At 41.3% G+C, this 19953-nt stretch overlaps 1 protein-coding gene across 3 annotated transcripts in view; it reads right to left on the bottom strand.

Moving 5' to 3' along the window:
• Nucleotides 1-19953, bottom strand: part of LOC144781938 (cytochrome P450 2G1-like) — an 878243-nt gene that overhangs the window by 110158 nt on the left and 748132 nt on the right. The window lies entirely within an intron of this gene.

The following is a 19953-nucleotide window of genomic DNA, read 5'->3' as shown; positions in this document are numbered from 1 at the left end:
AAGCAGGTTATTTTGGGGGTGCTGGAAATGCTGCCCAATGTCATCTCAGGTCTTTATACCACTCACTGAGCATAGATGCATCAACACAAGCTCATCAGCTCAGTAGATCTAGAAAACCTTTTCAAACAGAAGGTGGGGGAGCACACTGCCTCACATCCCGGCAGGGACCAGGTAAAAAGTGTCAAGTGCAATAGTTCAGGGTGAAACAAGGGCTCCCACTTCGCCGAACACCTTGGGCTGTTTTATGGCACTCTTGCGCCTGTGACTCCTCACAGATCGGGACCGGCAGGGACCAGGTAATAAGTGCCAAGTGCAATAGTTCAAGATGTAACAAGGGTTCCCCTAATTATTCAAAGTTTGTTATTTAAATTAGAATATTTCTTGCTTAGATTCATATTCTGGTTGAGGCCGTGATGTAAGTAGCATTGTAATACGATAAATTGCTTTAATCATTTATGATCTGTCAAGAGAAATGCAATTAGTGATTGAATCGTTAATTGGATTACAAAAGCTAACACAATTTGTAATTTAATCTTTCTGTGGTAAAGTTACAGCTTCGAGTACTACTATTTTAAAAAATAACTAACACAATCTGCTCTATGGGCCTGATGAACTCCTCCCTCCTCCCTCATAGAAAGCCAGGAGGAAGCTTTTACTTCAGGCTCCCCCCAGGCGTGTGCTCCCCCCTCTCCCCTTCTGTTTGAAAAGGCTCCCTTGAGCTACCGAGCTGTTGAGCTTGTGTTGATGCATCTGCACCCAGTGAGTGGTACGGAAACCTGAAAAGACTTTGGCCTGCATTTCCATCACCCCCAAAAGGACTCTTAGCACTCTACTGATGAAATAATTAATCCAAAAACACATATTTAGAGTTACACAGCAAAGGCTGCACCAATAAGAGTTCAACATTAAAAACTACTACTGAAGTGAGTGTTATCAGGCACTGCATTTACCACAATGCATTGGGGCAGATTTAATAATAACATTTGTAAAGTGCACAATCACCCGTAAGGGTCTATAGGCGCTGGGGGCCGTTGGGAAGATTAAGTAAGCTATTGCCCAGAGTCACATGGTGCTGGGCTAATCTGCCGCCGGTGCCGGGGATCGAACCGTGATCCCCAGATTCCGGAGTCAGTCACCCTAGCCGCGGCGCCACACCACGGACATTGCGCCGTACGAAAAAGGGGTCTCACGCTGCACATTTGATACATTATATTGCTTTTCTAGACAAGAACTTGTAAATGTATTGTAAATTCATAAATGTATGCGGTGACAGGAGATTTGATAAGAAGGTATTCTCAGATCATTAACTCATAAAGGAAAATGGGGAAAAGAAAGGCGGTAATTGTACAGCCCCCGCATGCAAAAATGGTCACGGAAGACTGAAAACAAACATTGCTGAGCTACCTTACAGGGGCCATGGGGGCTAAAGAAAAACCGATATTCTCAGTAGAAGAGCCATTGGTGACAGGAACATTAGGCACAACTGCCGGGTTAAACAATGCAGCAAATGCAGGAGTGGCTGGTTCTCCCAGTGGGGGGGGGGGGTCCAAAGGACATCTTACCCCAGAATGGTTGTCTCCAAAACGTGTCAGATCAAGTAATACTCAGTGATCTTGATTCTTTCACACAGCCCCCGCTGAAGCGGCAAAGAAATCCGGCATGCACAGATAAGTGGAACGAGGAAGTTGAGGAGGGGGGCAAATTATTGTGATTACTAAGACCACTGGGCCTAACCTGTCTAAACCCAAAAAATATACAACTAGAACAAAAAAAGGTGCATTGAAAATCACAGAAGATATAGGTAATAATACAAAAACAAAACCCCAGAGTAACAACTTAAGGAACTTAATCATGTTAGTTGAAAAACTAGACGTCTTTTTGAGAGACTCACTAACTAAGATGGAGAAAAGAGTAAATCAGATTGAGGTACGTTTGACAACTCTCTAGCAGAGGAGGGAAGAGTTAAATATACAACTAATGACTCCAGGCAAGAAGGCAATGGCAAACCCGAAACATGTATGAGCACCAACCTACGTAGCGATCAGCAGCATACCAACCAGAATAGAGAAGTCATAGGGTTTAACACAATCAAATCCCACCAGATAGACCGACCTTCTTCCCTATATACTTCCATACTTAAAACAACTGGCCAATATCCAAATGCTATGCTAAATGGGGGCAATAAGGGAGTAGTCATACAAGAGCATAGATCTAATCTGACTTTTTGTAATCAACCTATTGCGCCCATATTTGCCAGGACAATTCCAACCGAACCATCTTACTTAAATTTACCACCAGCTGTCACACCATATACAGTTCTACTTGCAAATGTACCCAGACTGAGGGCACAAGACAATGAATCCTGGAAAACTCTAAGAAACAAGTCCTTGCATTGGTTAGGCATTAAGGTTGGGCTTACAGAACAACTTTTTATGGATTTTAAGGTGGCCCGTAGGGTCAAGTGGGTTGTTAAAGATCGGAAAACTCTATCAGGTGAATGTGTGGTGCTAACGTTTAAAACACCTAAAGTAGTGGAGAACATCCTAAGAAAGGCATGGAATAACATCATGATTACGGGGGGCATTAATATATTGCCCCTCGGCTTCTTTTACCAACCACCCCCTGCGATGGAGAGAGGAAGTATTAGCAGGGACACCGAGGCGAGAAATCAGCATACATATAACATACCGGTGGGAAATTGATTTGCATTTCTTCCCTCTTTAGAGAAGATATATTGACTGGATCGGTCACCCTAAATCATTTTAAACAAACCGCTGGCCCATACCCTTCCCGACCCAGAAACTATTGACTTGAGTCCTAAGAGTGTCTTTTTAGGAGGAGAAGACATGTTGAAGAAACAGAGTGAAACTCTAGTTGATATCCCCTTAGCACCGGTGTCATCCTAATTGTAGGGCTAGAGACAGGACCGGGAACAAATATGAATAGGAGCCCAGAGATTTCTTCACCTTTCGTTGTAGCATGTGACATGCAAAATGAGCTCATTGACAATGAGAATAGTATCTTGATTTTATATTGGAATATAACGGGCCTACGTTCCAAATTAACCAACGATCTATGACATGAATTTGTGGGGAAATGTATCATTCTTTGCATACAAGAGACGTGGACTGCTAACGAACTTCACATTGATGACTATAAGACCTACCATACACCTGCTACACCATCCACTCACTGGAGGCCCAAGGGAGACCTTAGCATATATATTTCAAATTTGGTGACGATAAACAAAATATCTTTTGTAATTTCAGAACCAGACTATCAAATGGTGGTCTTGAATATAGATAAACAAAATTCTGTAATTCTGATTGATTTCTATAATAATGCACAGAAGTAGCAGCTGGCAGACATTTTGAAACAGTTTAGGAATACCCTTCAGGAAATACAGAATGGCAGTACAGAGAATGTTTTATTTGTGTGAGGGGGGATTTTAATACAGCCTTGTGTCCATCTAATAATGATGTAACTTGTGGATTGTTAGACGAGGATAACTGTAATCTGCACCATTTTCCACACTCTGTATATGGGGATTTCTTAAATGAGATTCTATTCGTTTTGGATTTGAGCTTTGCAAATGTATTATATTCACCACCAATTCAATTTACCCAGACCTTTGTGGGAGAGGATTCAGCTTGATCATTGATTTTGATAATTATTCCGAATAGGTTGGGGCCCCGCTTATTGAGTAATAAAACGCACACAAACGCCATAAGTGATCATTTCCCCTTGAGTGTGTCCATATCCCTCCCTTCATAAACTTGTAGCCCTCATAGTAAGAGGATATATGTGGCTCAAGATATGGTAATTGACAAGTTATATGGCTATTCCCTAAAGTGAGATAAGGTAGAGCCGTACAAGATCACTAAGACAGTGGTCGAGAAAAGCTAGAAATCAATTATGAAATGCTTGAATGATTCCACACAACACAAGGAATATTGGAGACCTACACACAAATGACAGAAACAATTAGGAATACTTTGAAAGTTGAAATAAAAAAATGGATTGGACAGAACAAGGGGTGGTTTAATCATAAATGTACAAAAGCCTACTCAGAACTAAAACACGCACTACACAAAAATGAAAGGGAAAGAACTGAAATCAAGCAGTTTAGGAAGGCTTATAATCAGGTCGTGAAAATATGTAAAGGAGAAATGAATAATAAAACCTGGGCCGACCTACATAAGGCAAGCATTAATAAGGATAGCACTGCCTTTTGGCGTGTGATAAAATTCACATTCCTAACAACAGAAGACACCCCTACTATAGAGACCGCTATTGATGAAGGACAGTGGGTGGAATATTTTTTCTAACATCTTTGGACAGGCAGGGGAGGAGGACGGCATAGCTGTAAGTGCTGCAACCTTGAGAACATTGTTAACAGATTTTCCAATAGATTTAGCCTTCACTCTAGAGGAGGTACAATGTGCACTAAAAGTCAGCAAGGGGGGAAAGGCTCCGGGCCAGATGGCGTACCTGTTGACATTTTCAAATATGATACAGAGCTATAGGGCCCATTATTAATGCGAGTGCTGGCATCTTGGGGTGCGATCGGACTCATTGAACGTGTATTTAGCAAGGACCCCCTGAGTATATGGATCTTATAGTTCCTAGGTCAGGGAAATTAATACATTTGAAAAGCAACAACCTAGGCAACTAATGTCTAGAACACATTAATAGTGAAATAAATAAACAATTGGCTAAGACTGACTATAAGACTTGAGTTTTTTATTTAGCAGTTATACAGTTAACAAATCATTAGTATAACACAATCTTAAAGGTTAAAATTTCACACAACAAATTATTTTGTTAAAATTTTTTTTTATACAAAAACAAATGAAGACACAAGTTAAAAATATGTTTATCTATAGTAGATAAGTGGCGAAAAATGGGTCTCTACGCGCGTTTCGGCGGCCAGTGCCTTCTTCCTGGAGTAGCCACACAAATTTATAAAGATCAATTATGAGCACTGGTAAAGACGATTTTCTATTTCTTATGCGAATCTTTTTAGATCAAGTATTGCAGGAGCCTGGTTACTAAGAGGACGAGTAGGTAATTCCCGCCGGGCGGAGCCCTTTGTGTGGAGCAAATGCTGGATAAAATTCAAAAGGTCGGAATCCTCCTCAAATGATTTCTAGATATCTATTAACACAGATACTGTTGTTTTCAATTTCTTAAGCCCAGTCAGTGATCTTTGATGTGATCTGGTGCCAAATGTGATGTTTCGAATGGTATCAGTGGAAGCGGGTTCTTATATTTCGAAGGTGCGGATGGTGCGAGAAGGATTCTCAAGCATTATAGATAGGTTGGAAAGGTGATATTAAAAGATCTCCCTGCCTCAGGATAATCGGCAGGGCTCACTATGTCCGGCGACAGCGGGATGGTCCGTTTGGCAATACAGATGCGGGAAATGCGGGAAATGCTGAGCTTCCACTGATACCATTCGAAACATCGCATTTGGCACCAGATCACATCAAAGATCACTGACTGGGCTTAAGAAATTGAAAACAACAGTATCTGTGTTAATAGATATCTAGAAATCATTTGAGGAGGATTCCGACCTTTTGAATTTTATCCAGCATTTGCTCCACACAAAGGGCTCCGGCCGGCGGGAATTACCTACTCGTCCTCTTAGTAACCAGGCTCCTGCAATACTTGATCTAAAAAGATTCGCATAAGAAATAGAAAATCGTCTTTACCAGTGCTCATAATTGATCTTTATAAATTTGTGTGGCTACTCCAGGAAGAAGGCGCTGGCCGCCGAAACGCGCGTAGAGACCCATTTTTCGCCACTTATCTACTATAGATAAACATATTTTTAACTTGTGTCTTCATTTGTTTTTGTATAAAAAATTTTTTTAACAAAATAATTTGTTGTGTGAAATTTTAACCTTTAAGATTGTGTTATACTAATGATTTGTTAACTGTATAACTGCTAAATAAAAAACTCAAGTCTTATAGTCAGTCTTAGCCAATTGTTTATTTATTTCACTATTAATGTGTTCTAGACATTAGTTGCCTAGGTTGTTGCTTTTCAAATGTATCGGACTCATTGAATCCTGGTCAGATTCCATCATGGTACCGATTTAAAAAAAAAAGAGATAGACAGAATCCAGCATGCCATCGCCCTATCTCACTGCTGTATTCCTTGGGCAAAGTGGCAAGTCCTAAAGTCCTTAATCGGTTCCAACAATGGGCTGAGGACAATAATGTTTTACCAGACCTTCAATTTGGTTTTAGGGAGGGGCTGGGCACACTAGAACAGGGTCTTAATTTAACCATCCTTATGGGAAAATATATGAAGGCAAGAAAGGGAAAACTGTACCTGGCTTTTGTTGATCTCACAGCCGCATTCGATTGCATATGTCATGGAAAACTATGGTGTATTTTAGCGGCAATGGGGTGGAGGCTCCTCTAACTCATTTCTTAAGGGAGCTCTATATAAATGCAAGAGCTCGGGTGCGGTATGGGCCCAACGGAGAGTGCAAACCGTTCTTCCAAGTGGAGAAGGGGGTTAGACAGGGCTGTGTTCTGGAATCTTTCCTATTTATACTATATACCAATGGTTTGGAGCAAGCCATGTTGGAAAGGTGCCGGGACCTACCTCAGCTGTCAAATTGCCCTACTCCATGCGGCCGCCGCCGTAAATATGGCCCGAACACCAATGGGGCTACAACGGGCTCTTGATAGCTATAACTAGTTTATGCAAAACTTAGGCCTGAGAATAAACACTACTAAAACTGTTAAAATGAGTTGCGGGACTGGTGGTAGGAAGCAGAGGGACATTTACATAGAGAGAAAAAAGGTCAAAACCACTATAACGTACCCCTATTTAGTAATTTTAATTGATCATAAGGGCTCATGGCGTCAGGCTATTAACCTCTTCGGTGCTCCAGACTGCCCTGGCTGTCTGACATCACGGTGGGTGTGTGTGTAAGACAGCTGGGGGCCGTCTGTTTTCTGCAAGCATGGAATTTTCCCACACCGTGGGAGAATTTGTGCCGCAGCGAAGCGGTTGAGGCTAGGCAACTTCTCTTTATGAGAATGACAGCCTTAGTGAATTTCACAAAAAAGCTACGAAAGAGACCCCCAGTAGAGTTGATCCATATCTACCAAGCTAAGTGCGTTAGCGCAGCCATCTGTGGCGCTGGGATATGGGTATACTGCGACGTAAACTAAATCCAGAGGGTGGAGAATGCATTTTTAAGGTATTTATTGGCGGTCCCACATTGCACACCAACCTATATCTGCCCTAGCGAGTTGGGGCTACCATACATCACAGATATAATAAAGGCGCAACCAGTTCTGTTATGGCACCGGATATGGTCTTCGATAAAAAACACATTTAATCGGAATGTATTAAGCGATTGTCTTAAACTAGAGCATGCTTTAGAGATCAGGTGGTTAAAGTACATAAAAGTTTTTATGTCCGACTTGGGTCAGCCAGAATACTACCATAATCCTTCTTCGCTGGGCTCCATGTCTCGAAAGGCTTTCAAAAAACATTGGATGACCATATGGAGCCAAATAGATTTGCCAGCGAGGCATTACGGCCCTCGGTTCAAACCAACCAAATGATGCGGTCCACCATCGGCATGCAACCGTACTTAACACATACATTGAGTGAGTATGATAGATTTGTTCTTACACATCTTAGACTCAACATAGTCCATCATTTGGTAAGCTTTCCGACCATAAATGATTGGTCTAAATCCCTACCAAACTGCCCTTGTGACAGAGTCTCCCCACAAACATCAATCCATGTAGTCCTGTTCTGTACATTTTATTTGGAACAGAGGAGGAGGTGGATCAAACCAATACTGAAAATATGGGGCATGAGGTAATGTCACCCAACCTATCTTGCATTGCAGCTCTTAGATAATGACCGTTTTGTGAGACACATTGCTCTATTCCTGAAGTGTACAATCAGACGTAGGACACATCTATGAATTTCGCCCCACTTCAAAGTATGTTGCTAGACCTTAGTTTGAACTATTTTTAGACTTTTAAATGTTGTGCACATTTTTAAAGTAACTTTTTTTTATAAATATTGTATAATAATGTGATATTTAACTGTAAAACCGTGCTTTGATGGTTTTTCTGTGTGCTAAATTGAAAACCGAATAAAGCTAAATTCTGATTCTAACAAACTTTGGATAACTTATGTATGCCACAAATGTGAGTGGGTTTTTGTATGCTGTTAAGCTGGATTGATCATCACAAGTCTCAATTTCGTAGATATATTGATACTAAAGTGCATGATTCCTATCCAATGAATTGAGAGCTACAAACCCTGTAACCTAAGCCCTCTACCTTTTCCATCTATCCTGTAACCTTAACCCTGTAAACGTAGCCCTGCAGCCCTAACCATGTACCAGTTATCCTTAAACACTGTACCCTTAGCCCCGTACCCTTAACGTAGCACCCTGTATCCTTAACCATGTAGCCTTAACTCTGTGACATTAGCCATGTACCTTATACCTTTAACCCTGTAGCCTTAACATGTACCACTACCTCTGCACAGTATATCCCTTTCTCTTCACCCTGTATCCTGCTCCTGCTCAATGCTTCATTTATATGCCTCCAATAAATCCCCTTGAGGGCAGCCTTTAACATACCAGTCATAGATCCTGGGTTAAACCACAGATCTTAACATCCCAGCATTATCAGGTAGTTTTTAACATGTCCTAACCAAGGGAACCTAGAGTCTTCAGGCTACCTGAGTAGCGCCTCCAATCCACCCAATATGGGACTAGATCTGCAGAGACCCACTGCCATCTCAAATACATCAGAGGTCTGAGAGCCTTTTATGAGTGATAGATTTATGCCAAGATCCAACCAAAGAGTTAAGCGTATACAGAAGAATTTTGTATTTTGTTTTAAACTGTAGTTTGGTCATTTTAAAGTATTGTCATGGATGTAATATGTAGCTTTTATGATTCACTTTGTGATTTGGAATAAAGCTTACTTTGATTGATTGAGTGGGGACGTAGGTGGGTGACTTGCCAGAGCTTGCAAAAATTGATTCTTGAACTCCTCCAAAGCAGGGACCTTCTCATGTCCCCATAATTATCCCCATACAATGACCAACTAAGTGCTTGTAAGTTGAAAATGTGCATAGCTGGGAATATGGGTCAAAAACAAGAATGCTTAAAACCATTATGATACCTCCTGTATTATGCTCTAACTTCTTTTGGATTTGTGCAGTCCAGTCAAAGTTCACCATCAGGGTAAGACCCAGGTACTCAAAAGTGCATACACTTTCAAGAGGAGCATATGTCCTGCGCCAGCAAGCCTATTTTCCAGGGTAGGTCAAGGTGATAGAAAAATTGTGAGGCAAGTGTCAGCACACGCTGGAAGTAACTAAATAAACATTACTATGTGGTGAGTGGCGTTCACAGGATGAACGGGTTAGGAAACCGTTGCTGAAATTAACTTCTCCCCAAACCCTGAGATATATAAGAGCAAGGGCAATACATTCAAAGTTCCAGAACATTCATGAAAAAGAAAAACAAAACATGAAAAGTGTGACTATTTGTAAGCCACCTAATTCCGTCCACACAAACCATTGCAGTCAGATTTTAGGGCGCAAAGGTCTTCCCAGTGATGAGCACCATCTTCCCTAGTGCCGGTAGCATGTCCTGTAAGGGTGCACAGAACATTGAGAACAGGCATGCTTTGGCAAAGATCGACAGCCTAGAGGGAGCCAGAAGGTGGGAGTAGGACTGTGAACGGTTTAGGAAAATGTTGCCGAAATTAACTTCTGCCCAAACCTTGAGATATATAAGAGCAAGGGCAATACATTCAAAGTTCCAGAACATTCATGAAAAAGAAAAAAAACCATGAAAAGTGTGACTATTTGTAAGCCACCTAATTCGGTCCACACAACCCATTGCAGTAAGATTTTAGGGCGCAAAGGTCTTCCCAGTGATAAGCACCATCTACCCTAGTGCCGGTAGCATGTCCTGTAAGGGTGCACAGAACGTTGAGAGCAGGCATGCTTTGGCAAAGAGAGACAGCCCGAGGGAGCCAGAAGGTGGGAGTAGGACTGTAGGAAAAGTAAAAACATGAGGTGATGGCTTCTCAAGGGAGCTGAGTTCACACACGCCTGCTCTGTACTTTCTTTCTTAAATAATCTATTCTCCTGTTTTGGAATGTGCAGAAATATTTGCCTTTTACACAATATTTTCTGTGATTCAGAATGCCCCAGGGAAGAAGCTTAAGTACCCAGTTACAGAGCTCCTCACTCAAATCAAATCAAATCAAAGATAGCTTTATTCGGTATTTTGAAAAAGACCATAAAAGCACAAAAGAAATACAGAAACATAATATAAATCACAGACATTTGCTTTGAGTTAATACACCCATGACGGGTTGTGTTAATAAAAACAGAGCATATAAAAAGCAGTTTTTAAAATACATATAGGTGAGGAAAATTCATACAATTCATACAGTTCATAGGGTGTCGAGAGACACATACGGCCGTTAAGGAGTGTAAGTACTATTTGATGTAATTATGCACAAAATAATACAGTTTTATAATCATACTCAGTTATCATTATCATTAGGCCAATGTCCCTCTACATTTTACGGCAAATTTCAGGAATTTAATCGCTGCGGTGATGGTGGGTTCATCTTGCAGCATATACAGTCTGATCAATGCTGGTTTACATTTCCTCAGACCCCAGGACTTTAAAATTGGTTTCAAATGTCTTTTTCTACCCCACTGATAAAACTTACAAAAAAAGATACAATGGATGTTTGACTGGGTAGATGTATCGTCGCAAGGACAGTTTATCAATTTTACAGACCAGTCATTTGGGGCAGGAAATGATATTAACCTATAAAAACAATCAGTCCTCATTCGTGTAAGAAGCATTCTGTGATAGCATGAGAAAGCTGGAGCCAAATAGGGATGAAGGCCCGGACCATGAAGGATACGACGGTGTGCTATGATTGTAGACTTGTTCCCATCTAAGTACCACCGCCTCTCCTCTAATACGTCGAGGCATGTTATTTTTAGAGCTTTTTTGGTCATTTGTGTACATGAAGTGGGATCAAATGCTGGATAAAATTCAAAAGGTCGGAATCCTCCTCAAATGATTTCTAGATATCTATTAACACAGATACTGTTGTTTTCAATTTCTTAAGCCCAGTCAGTGATCTTTGATGTGATCTGGTGCCAAATGTGATGTTTCGAATGGTATCAGTGGAAGCGGGTTCTTATATTTCGAAGGTGCGGATGGTGCGAGAAGGATTCTCAAGCATTATAGATAGGTTGGAAAGGTGATATTAAAAGATCTCCCTGCCTCAGGATAATCGGCAGGGCTCACTATGTCCGGCGACAGCGGGATGGTCCGTTTGGCAATACAGATGCGGGAAATGCGGGAAATGCTGAGCTTCCACTGATACCATTCGAAACATCGCATTTGGCACCAGATCACATCAAAGATCACTGACTGGGCTTAAGAAATTGAAAACAACAGTATCTGTGTTAATAGATATCTAGAAATCATTTGAGGAGGATTCCGACCTTTTGAATTTTATCCAGCATTTGCTCCACACAAAGGGCTCCGGCCGGCGGGAATTACCTACTCGTCCTCTTAGTAACCAGGCTCCTGCAATACTTGATCTAAAAAGATTCGCATAAGAAATAGAAAATCGTCTTTACCAGTGCTCATAATTGATCTTTATAAATTTGTGTGGCTACTCCAGGAAGAAGGCGCTGGCCGCCGAAACGCGCGTAGAGACCCATTTTTCGCCACTTATCTACTATAGATAAACATATTTTTAACTTGTGTCTTCATTTGTTTTTGTATAAAAAAATTTTTTAACAAAATTATTTGTTGTGTGAAATTTTAACCTTTAAGATTGTGTTATACTAATGATTTGTTAACTGTATAACTGCTAAATAAAAAACTCAAGTCTTATAGTCAGTCTTAGCCAATTGTTTATTTATTTCACTATTAATGTGTTCTAGACATTAGTTGCCTAGGTTGTTGCTTTTCAAATGTATCGGACTCATTGAATCCTGGTCAGATTCCATCATGGTACCGATTTAAAAAAAAAAGAGATAGACAGAATCCAGCATGCCATCGCCCTATCTCACTGCTGTATTCCTTGGGCAAAGTGGCAAGTCCTAAAGTCCTTAATCGGTTCCAACAATGGGCTGAGGACAATAATGTTTTACCAGACCTTCAATTTGGTTTTAGGGAGGGGCTGGGCACACTAGAACAGGGTCTTAATTTAACCATCCTTATGGGAAAATATATGAAGGCAAGAAAGGGAAAACTGTACCTGGCTTTTGTTGATCTCACAGCCGCATTCGATTGCATATGTCATGGAAAACTATGGTGTATTTTAGCGGCAATGGGGTGGAGGCTCCTCTAACTCATTTCTTAAGGGAGCTCTATATAAATGCAAGAGCTCGGGTGCGGTATGGGCCCAACGGAGAGTGCAAACCGTTCTTCCAAGTGGAGAAGGGGGTTAGACAGGGCTGTGTTCTGGAATCTTTCCTATTTATACTATATACCAATGGTTTGGAGCAAGCCATGTTGGAAAGGTGCCGGGACCTACCTCAGCTGTCAAATTGCCCTACTCCATGCGGCCGCCGCCGTAAATATGGCCCGAACACCAATGGGGCTACAACGGGCTCTTGATAGCTATAACTAGTTTATGCAAAACTTAGGCCTGAGAATAAACACTACTAAAACTGTTAAAATGAGTTGCGGGACTGGTGGTAGGAAGCAGAGGGACATTTACATAGAGAGAAAAAAGGTCAAAACCACTATAACGTACCCCTATTTAGTAATTTTAATTGATCATAAGGGCTCATGGCGTCAGGCTATTAACCTCTTCGGTGCTCCAGACTGCCCTGGCTGTCTGACATCACGGTGGGTGTGTGTGTAAGACAGCTGGGGGCCGTCTGTTTTCTGCAAGCATGGAATTTTCCCACACCGTGGGAGAATTTGTGCCGCAGCGAAGCGGTTGAGGCTAGGCAACTTCTCTTTATGAGAATGACAGCCTTAGTGAATTTCACAAAAAAGCTACGAAAGAGACCCCCAGTAGAGTTGATCCATATCTACCAAGCTAAGTGCGTTAGCGCAGCCATCTGTGGCGCTGGGATATGGGTATACTGCGACGTAAACTAAATCCAGAGGGTGGAGAATGCATTTTTAAGGTATTTATTGGCGGTCCCACATTGCACACCAACCTATATCTGCCCTAGCGAGTTGGGGCTACCATACATCACAGATATAATAAAGGCGCAACCAGTTCTGTTATGGCACCGGATATGGTCTTCGATAAAAAACACATTTAATCGGAATGTATTAAGCGATTGTCTTAAACTAGAGCATGCTTTAGAGATCAGGTGGTTAAAGTACATAAAAGTTTTTATGTCCGACTTGGGTCAGCCAGAATACTACCATAATCCTTCTTCGCTGGGCTCCATGTCTCGAAAGGCTTTCAAAAAACATTGGATGACCATATGGAGCCAAATAGATTTGCCAGCGAGGCATTACGGCCCTCGGTTCAAACCAACCAAATGATGCGGTCCACCATCGGCATGCAACCGTACTTAACACATACATTGAGTGAGTATGATAGATTTGTTCTTACACATCTTAGACTCAACATAGTCCATCATTTGGTAAGCTTTCCGACCATAAATGATTGGTCTAAATCCCTACCAAACTGCCCTTGTGACAGAGTCTCCCCACAAACATCAATCCATGTAGTCCTGTTCTGTACATTTTATTTGGAACAGAGGAGGAGGTGGATCAAACCAATACTGAAAATATGGGGCATGAGGTAATGTCACCCAACCTATCTTGCATTGCAGCTCTTAGATAATGACCGTTTTGTGAGACACATTGCTCTATTCCTGAAGTGTACAATCAGACGTAGGACACATCTATGAATTTCGCCCCACTTCAAAGTATGTTGCTAGACCTTAGTTTGAACTATTTTTAGACTTTTAAATGTTGTGCACATTTTTAAAGTAACTTTTTTTTATAAATATTGTATAATAATGTGATATTTAACTGTAAAACCGTGCTTTGATGGTTTTTCTGTGTGCTAAATTGAAAACCGAATAAAGCTAAATTCTGATTCTAACAAACTTTGGATAACTTATGTATGCCACAAATGTGAGTGGGTTTTTGTATGCTGTTAAGCTGGATTGATCATCACAAGTCTCAATTTCGTAGATATATTGATACTAAAGTGCATGATTCCTATCCAATGAATTGAGAGCTACAAACCCTGTAACCTAAGCCCTCTACCTTTTCCATCTATCCTGTAACCTTAACCCTGTAAACGTAGCCCTGCAGCCCTAACCATGTACCAGTTATCCTTAAACACTGTACCCTTAGCCCCGTACCCTTAACGTAGCACCCTGTATCCTTAACCATGTAGCCTTAACTCTGTGACATTAGCCATGTACCTTATACCTTTAACCCTGTAGCCTTACCATGTACCACTACCTCTGCACAGTATATCCCTTTCTCTTCACCCTGTATCCTGCTCCTGCTCAATGCTTCATTTATATGCCTCCAATAAATCCCCTTGAGGGCAGCCTTTAACATACCAGTCATAGATCCTGGGTTAAACCACAGATCTTAACATCCCAGCATTATCAGGTAGTTTTTAACATGTCCTAACCAAGGGAACCTAGAGTCTTCAGGCTACCTGAGTAGCGCCTCCAATCCACCCAATATGGGACTAGATCTGCAGAGACCCACTGCCATCTCAAATACATCAGAGGTCTGAGAGCCTTTTATGAGTGATAGATTTATGCCAAGATCCAACCAAAGAGTTAAGCGTATACAGAAGAATTTTGTATTTTGTTTTAAACTGTAGTTTGGTCATTTTAAAGTATTGTCATGGATGTAATATGTAGCTTTTATGATTCACTTTGTGATTTGGAATAAAGCTTACTTTGATTGATTGAGTGGGGACGTAGGTGGGTGACTTGCCAGAGCTTGCAAAAATTGATTCTTGAACTCCTCCAAAGCAGGGACCTTCTCATGTCCCCATAATTATCCCCATACAATGACCAACTAAGTGCTTGTAAGTTGAAAATGTGCATAGCTGGGAATATGGGTCAAAAACAAGAATGCTTAAAACCATTATGATACCTCCTGTATTATGCTCTAACTTCTTTTGGATTTGTGCAGTCCAGTCAAAGTTCACCATCAGGGTAAGACCCAGGTACTCAAAAGTGCATACACTTTCAAGAGGAGCATATGTCCTGCGCCAGCAAGCCTATTTTCCAGGGTAGGTCAAGGTGATAGAAAAATTGTGAGGCAAGTGTCAGCACACGCTGGAAGTAACTAAATAAACATTACTATGTGGTGAGTGGCGTTCACAGGATGAACGGGTTAGGAAACCGTTGCTGAAATTAACTTCTCCCCAAACCCTGAGATATATAAGAGCAAGGGCAATACATTCAAAGTTCCAGAACATTCATGAAAAAGAAAAACAAAACATGAAAAGTGTGACTATTTGTAAGCCACCTAATTCCGTCCACACAAACCATTGCAGTCAGATTTTAGGGCGCAAAGGTCTTCCCAGTGATGAGCACCATCTTCCCTAGTGCCGGTAGCATGTCCTGTAAGGGTGCACAGAACATTGAGAACAGGCATGCTTTGGCAAAGATCGACAGCCTAGAGGGAGCCAGAAGGTGGGAGTAGGACTGTGAACGGTTTAGGAAAATGTTGCCGAAATTAACTTCTGCCCAAACCTTGAGATATATAAGAGCAAGGGCAATACATTCAAAGTTCCAGAACATTCATGAAAAAGAAAAAAAACCATGAAAAGTGTGACTATTTGTAAGCCACCTAATTCGGTCCACACAACCCATTGCAGTAAGATTTTAGGGCGCAAAGGTCTTCCCAGTGATAAGCACCATCTACCCTAGTGCCGGTAGCATGTCCTGTAAGGGTGCACAGAACGTTGAGAGCAGGCATGCTTTGGCAAAGAGAGACAGCCCGAGGGAGCCAGAAGGTGGGAGTAGGACTGTAGGAAAAGTAAAAACATGAGGTGATGGCTTCTCAAGGGAGCTGAGTTCACACACGCCTGCTCTGTACTTTCTTTCTTAAATAATCTATTCTCCTGTTTTGGAATGTGCAGAAATATTTGCCTTTTACACAATATTTTCTGTGATTCAGAATGCCCCAGGGAAGAAGCTTAAGTACCCAGTTACAGAGCTCCTCACTCAAATCAAATCAAATCAAAGATAGCTTTATTCGGTATTTTGAAAAAGACCATAAAAGCACAAAAGAAATACAGAAACATAATATAAATCACAGACATTTGCTTTGAGTTAATACACCCATGACGGGTTGTGTTAATAAAAACAGAGCATATAAAAAGCAGTTTTTAAAATACATATAGGTGAGGAAAATTCATACAATTCATACAGTTCATAGGGTGTCGAGAGACACATACGGCCGTTAAGGAGTGTAAGTACTATTTGATGTAATTATGCACAAAATAATACAGTTTTATAATCATACTCAGTTATCATTATCATTAGGCCAATGTCCCTCTACATTTTACGGCAAATTTCAGGAATTTAATCGCTGCGGTGATGGTGGGTTCATCTTGCAGCATATACAGTCTGATCAATGCTGGTTTACATTTCCTCAGACCCCAGGACTTTAAAATTGGTTTCAAATGTCTTTTTCTACCCCACTGATAAAACTTACAAAAAAAGATACAATGGATGTTTGACTGGGTAGATGTATCGTCGCAAGGACAGTTTATCAATTTTACAGACCAGTCATTTGGGGCAGGAAATGATATTAACCTATAAAAACAATCAGTCCTCATTCGTGTAAGAAGCATTCTGTGATAGCATGAGAAAGCTGGAGCCAAATAGGGATGAAGGCCCGGACCATGAAGGATACGACGGTGTGCTATGATTGTAGACTTGTTCCCATCTAAGTACCACCGCCTCTCCTCTAATACGTCGAGGCATGTTATTTTTAGAGCTTTTTTGGTCATTTGTGTACATGAAGTGGGATTTAAATAAAAATCTGGATGACCAATGGAGTTCACATTTTTTTTAACATAGGCTAACCATGCAAACTTACTGAGATCTGGTTGGTTCAAACAGTCTTGAATTACTTCCCTGCTAAAAATTGTATCATCGCAGGTCCATATCTTGTGCCACAACATGACTGGAGATATTTTTATTAGATCAGTAATATGAACTCTGTCTAATTCTTTGTGGCATATGGTCGTCGAGGTGGATCTTGGGACTGATAGCAGGTACCTGAAGAATGCGTTTTCAACTGTTTGTATTTGGGTGCAATCTGCCATCCCCCAGATACCGGCACCATATGTTGCAGTGGAGACACATTTAGCTGCATAGATCTTAAGCAGAATGTCTACAGGTTTGCCACCCAGTCTCTTGGCAAATTGTTTAACTGCGCCTATGGTGCGGGAGAAAGCCAAATTGCGAGTAGTGATGGCTGTTGTCCATGTACCCCTGTTATTAAAAGTGATACCTAGATAAGAAAATGTTTTGGCCGTAGCTATCTTTGTGTGGTTTACGAAGGTTTTGCAATCTATCTTAGAATTGTTTCTAGAGGTACAACACATTGTGAAAGTTTTTCCAACGTTAATTTTTAATCCTCTAGTGCTCATGAAAGATGAAAATCCCGTTAAAGCCCTCTGTAGGCCCAACTGTGTACGTGCCATGATCACAGCGTCGTTGGCATATAATAATAGTGGGATCGACAGGCCGTTTATTTTGGGATAATCTACTTCAAGGTCAATTAAGAAATCTGCCACCTCGTTAATATATAAATTAAAAAGGAATGGGGCGAGGATGCAGCCCTGGCGAACACCCTTTTCTATGGGGAATTTTTTGGTTAGCTCTCCATTTTTGCCATATCGAACCGTGGCACCTGCATCTCTATAAAGTTCCTGTATGAAAGATAAAATGTGTAAATCTATCCCCATTTTAGTCAAGGTATTCCATAACATTCTGTGATCCAAGCAATCAAAGGCCGAGGTTAGATCTACGAATGTTAGGAACAAGTTCCCTTTTTTTACTCCAATATATTTGTTCGTTATTAGGGTCAGGTTTAATCCCTGCTCTACAGTGCCCAGGCCACTCTTAAAACCATATTGGAATTTAGAGAGAATCCCGTTGCTTTTGGTCCAGGCTTGCAATTTAGTTAGCAGCACTCTCCCTGCTACTTTCATCAGAGTATCGCGCAAAGAAATGGGTCGGTAACATTTTGGGTCCTGCCTGTCCCCTTTTTTAAATATTGGGATTACTATGGCTTCATGCCATGTATCAGGGAAACCTATTTTACTGTAAGCATTTATTACATTTGCAAGGAGTGGGGCCCATAGATCGACGTTTTCTTTAAATAAGTCAATAGGGACTCCGTCTGGTCCTGGGGCCTTTAGGTTAGCACTCTGACAAATTGCTTGCTCAACCTCTAATGGGGTAATAACTTTGTTGAGTGGAAAGCTATCTTGAGTTGATGAGAGTTCCACCTGCCCGGTAATAACATCACCTTGTAATGTCGTACAGGGATTTAGCATTACCAGTGAGTCGCTCTTATACAGAGACGTAAAATAGCTAACCCATACGTCTTCCGCTATGGCTACCTCCATGGAGTCTGCCTTGCTCTCAGAGAAAAAAGGGGCGTTGATTTCTCTCCAGAAGGAAATATTGTCCCGCAGAGCACTTGCCTTTATCAAAGCTTCCCAGGCATGGTTTTTCAGTTCTTTTTGCCTGCCTCGTAGGGTCTGCTTATAAGCTCGCCTGGCAGCCTTAACTAAGCTAGTATCTTTTGGCACACTCTTTAAGGCCTGTAAGAGAGCTTTATGAGCTTTGGTGCAGGCAGAGTTAAACCAATGAGATGATCTTCTTTCCTCACCAGCTTTTTGTTTCTTGGTTAATTTCTCGTTTATAGTGGCAACTATCTTACCGTAGGCCGCTATAATCAAATGGGGGTTAGGACATTGTTCCAGGCATGTTGAAAAGTGTTCCAGTTCTTTATGAATTAGATCCTCCCAAAAATTTTTGGAGTCGATCTTAGCCCATTTAATAGCATATCCGTTTTTCCTGGTCAAAGAGACGGAATGACGGTAAAGTCTATCGGATATACTTGTTGTGTGGCTCTCAGGATTACCTACAGAAATACTGGCACTAATTGGGAAGTGGTCACTCATTGCCAGTTCTTCAGTGTCGAACCCCAACATGCAACCCTGGTTATTGTTAGACATTAGCATAAAGTCTATTACAGTGCCTGCCCCTCGGCCATGAAAGGTTGGTTGGAATGCTACCATAGGTTCACAGAGTTCATTGGCAAAACCTAAGTCCCAGTCGTGCATAAGCTGATTTAACATATTGCCGAAGATAGAATGTTCAAAATGTGTACTGGGTTCCCCTTTTAAATTAAATATGCCACAGATATTTGAATCGCTATGGGGGCATAAATGGCAATTAAAATCTCCAGCTATGAGGATGCAATCAGCCTCCCCAGCGCCTCTCTTTAAAATAGAGATTAGCTCATCTATTAATGCTTTAATATCTTCTTTTGGCACGTTGTTATATATGTTGATCAAGAGAAGGCTCCGCCCTTTCCCTTTGATCAAGAGTCCCTGAAGAGATTTACGCACTCCCATTTTGGGCCCTGCCCCCTCATATCTAATCATTTTCAGATTGCACAGGTTAGAAACAAAAATACACAGACCACCAGAGCCCCTACCTCGGTTTCCCTGTATAGACGGAATAAAGAAAGTACTAAAACCCTCCATGTGGGTCTCCTCCTGGTCCCAGCACTCCTGGAGACAAATTATATCCAAGTTGTCCATAAAGGTTAAGAGTGTCTGGTCCCTTGATTTTTTTGCGAGTCCTGCAATATTCCAAGATGTTATTTTTAGGCTGGCTCTACCCTCGTTTTGTGT

Source organism: Lissotriton helveticus, chromosome 9, assembly GCF_964261635.1.
Source record: "Lissotriton helveticus chromosome 9, aLisHel1.1, whole genome shotgun sequence".
Lineage (NCBI taxonomy): Eukaryota > Metazoa > Chordata > Amphibia > Caudata > Salamandridae > Lissotriton > Lissotriton helveticus.
This window is presented reverse-complemented; position numbering and strand designations above follow the sequence as displayed.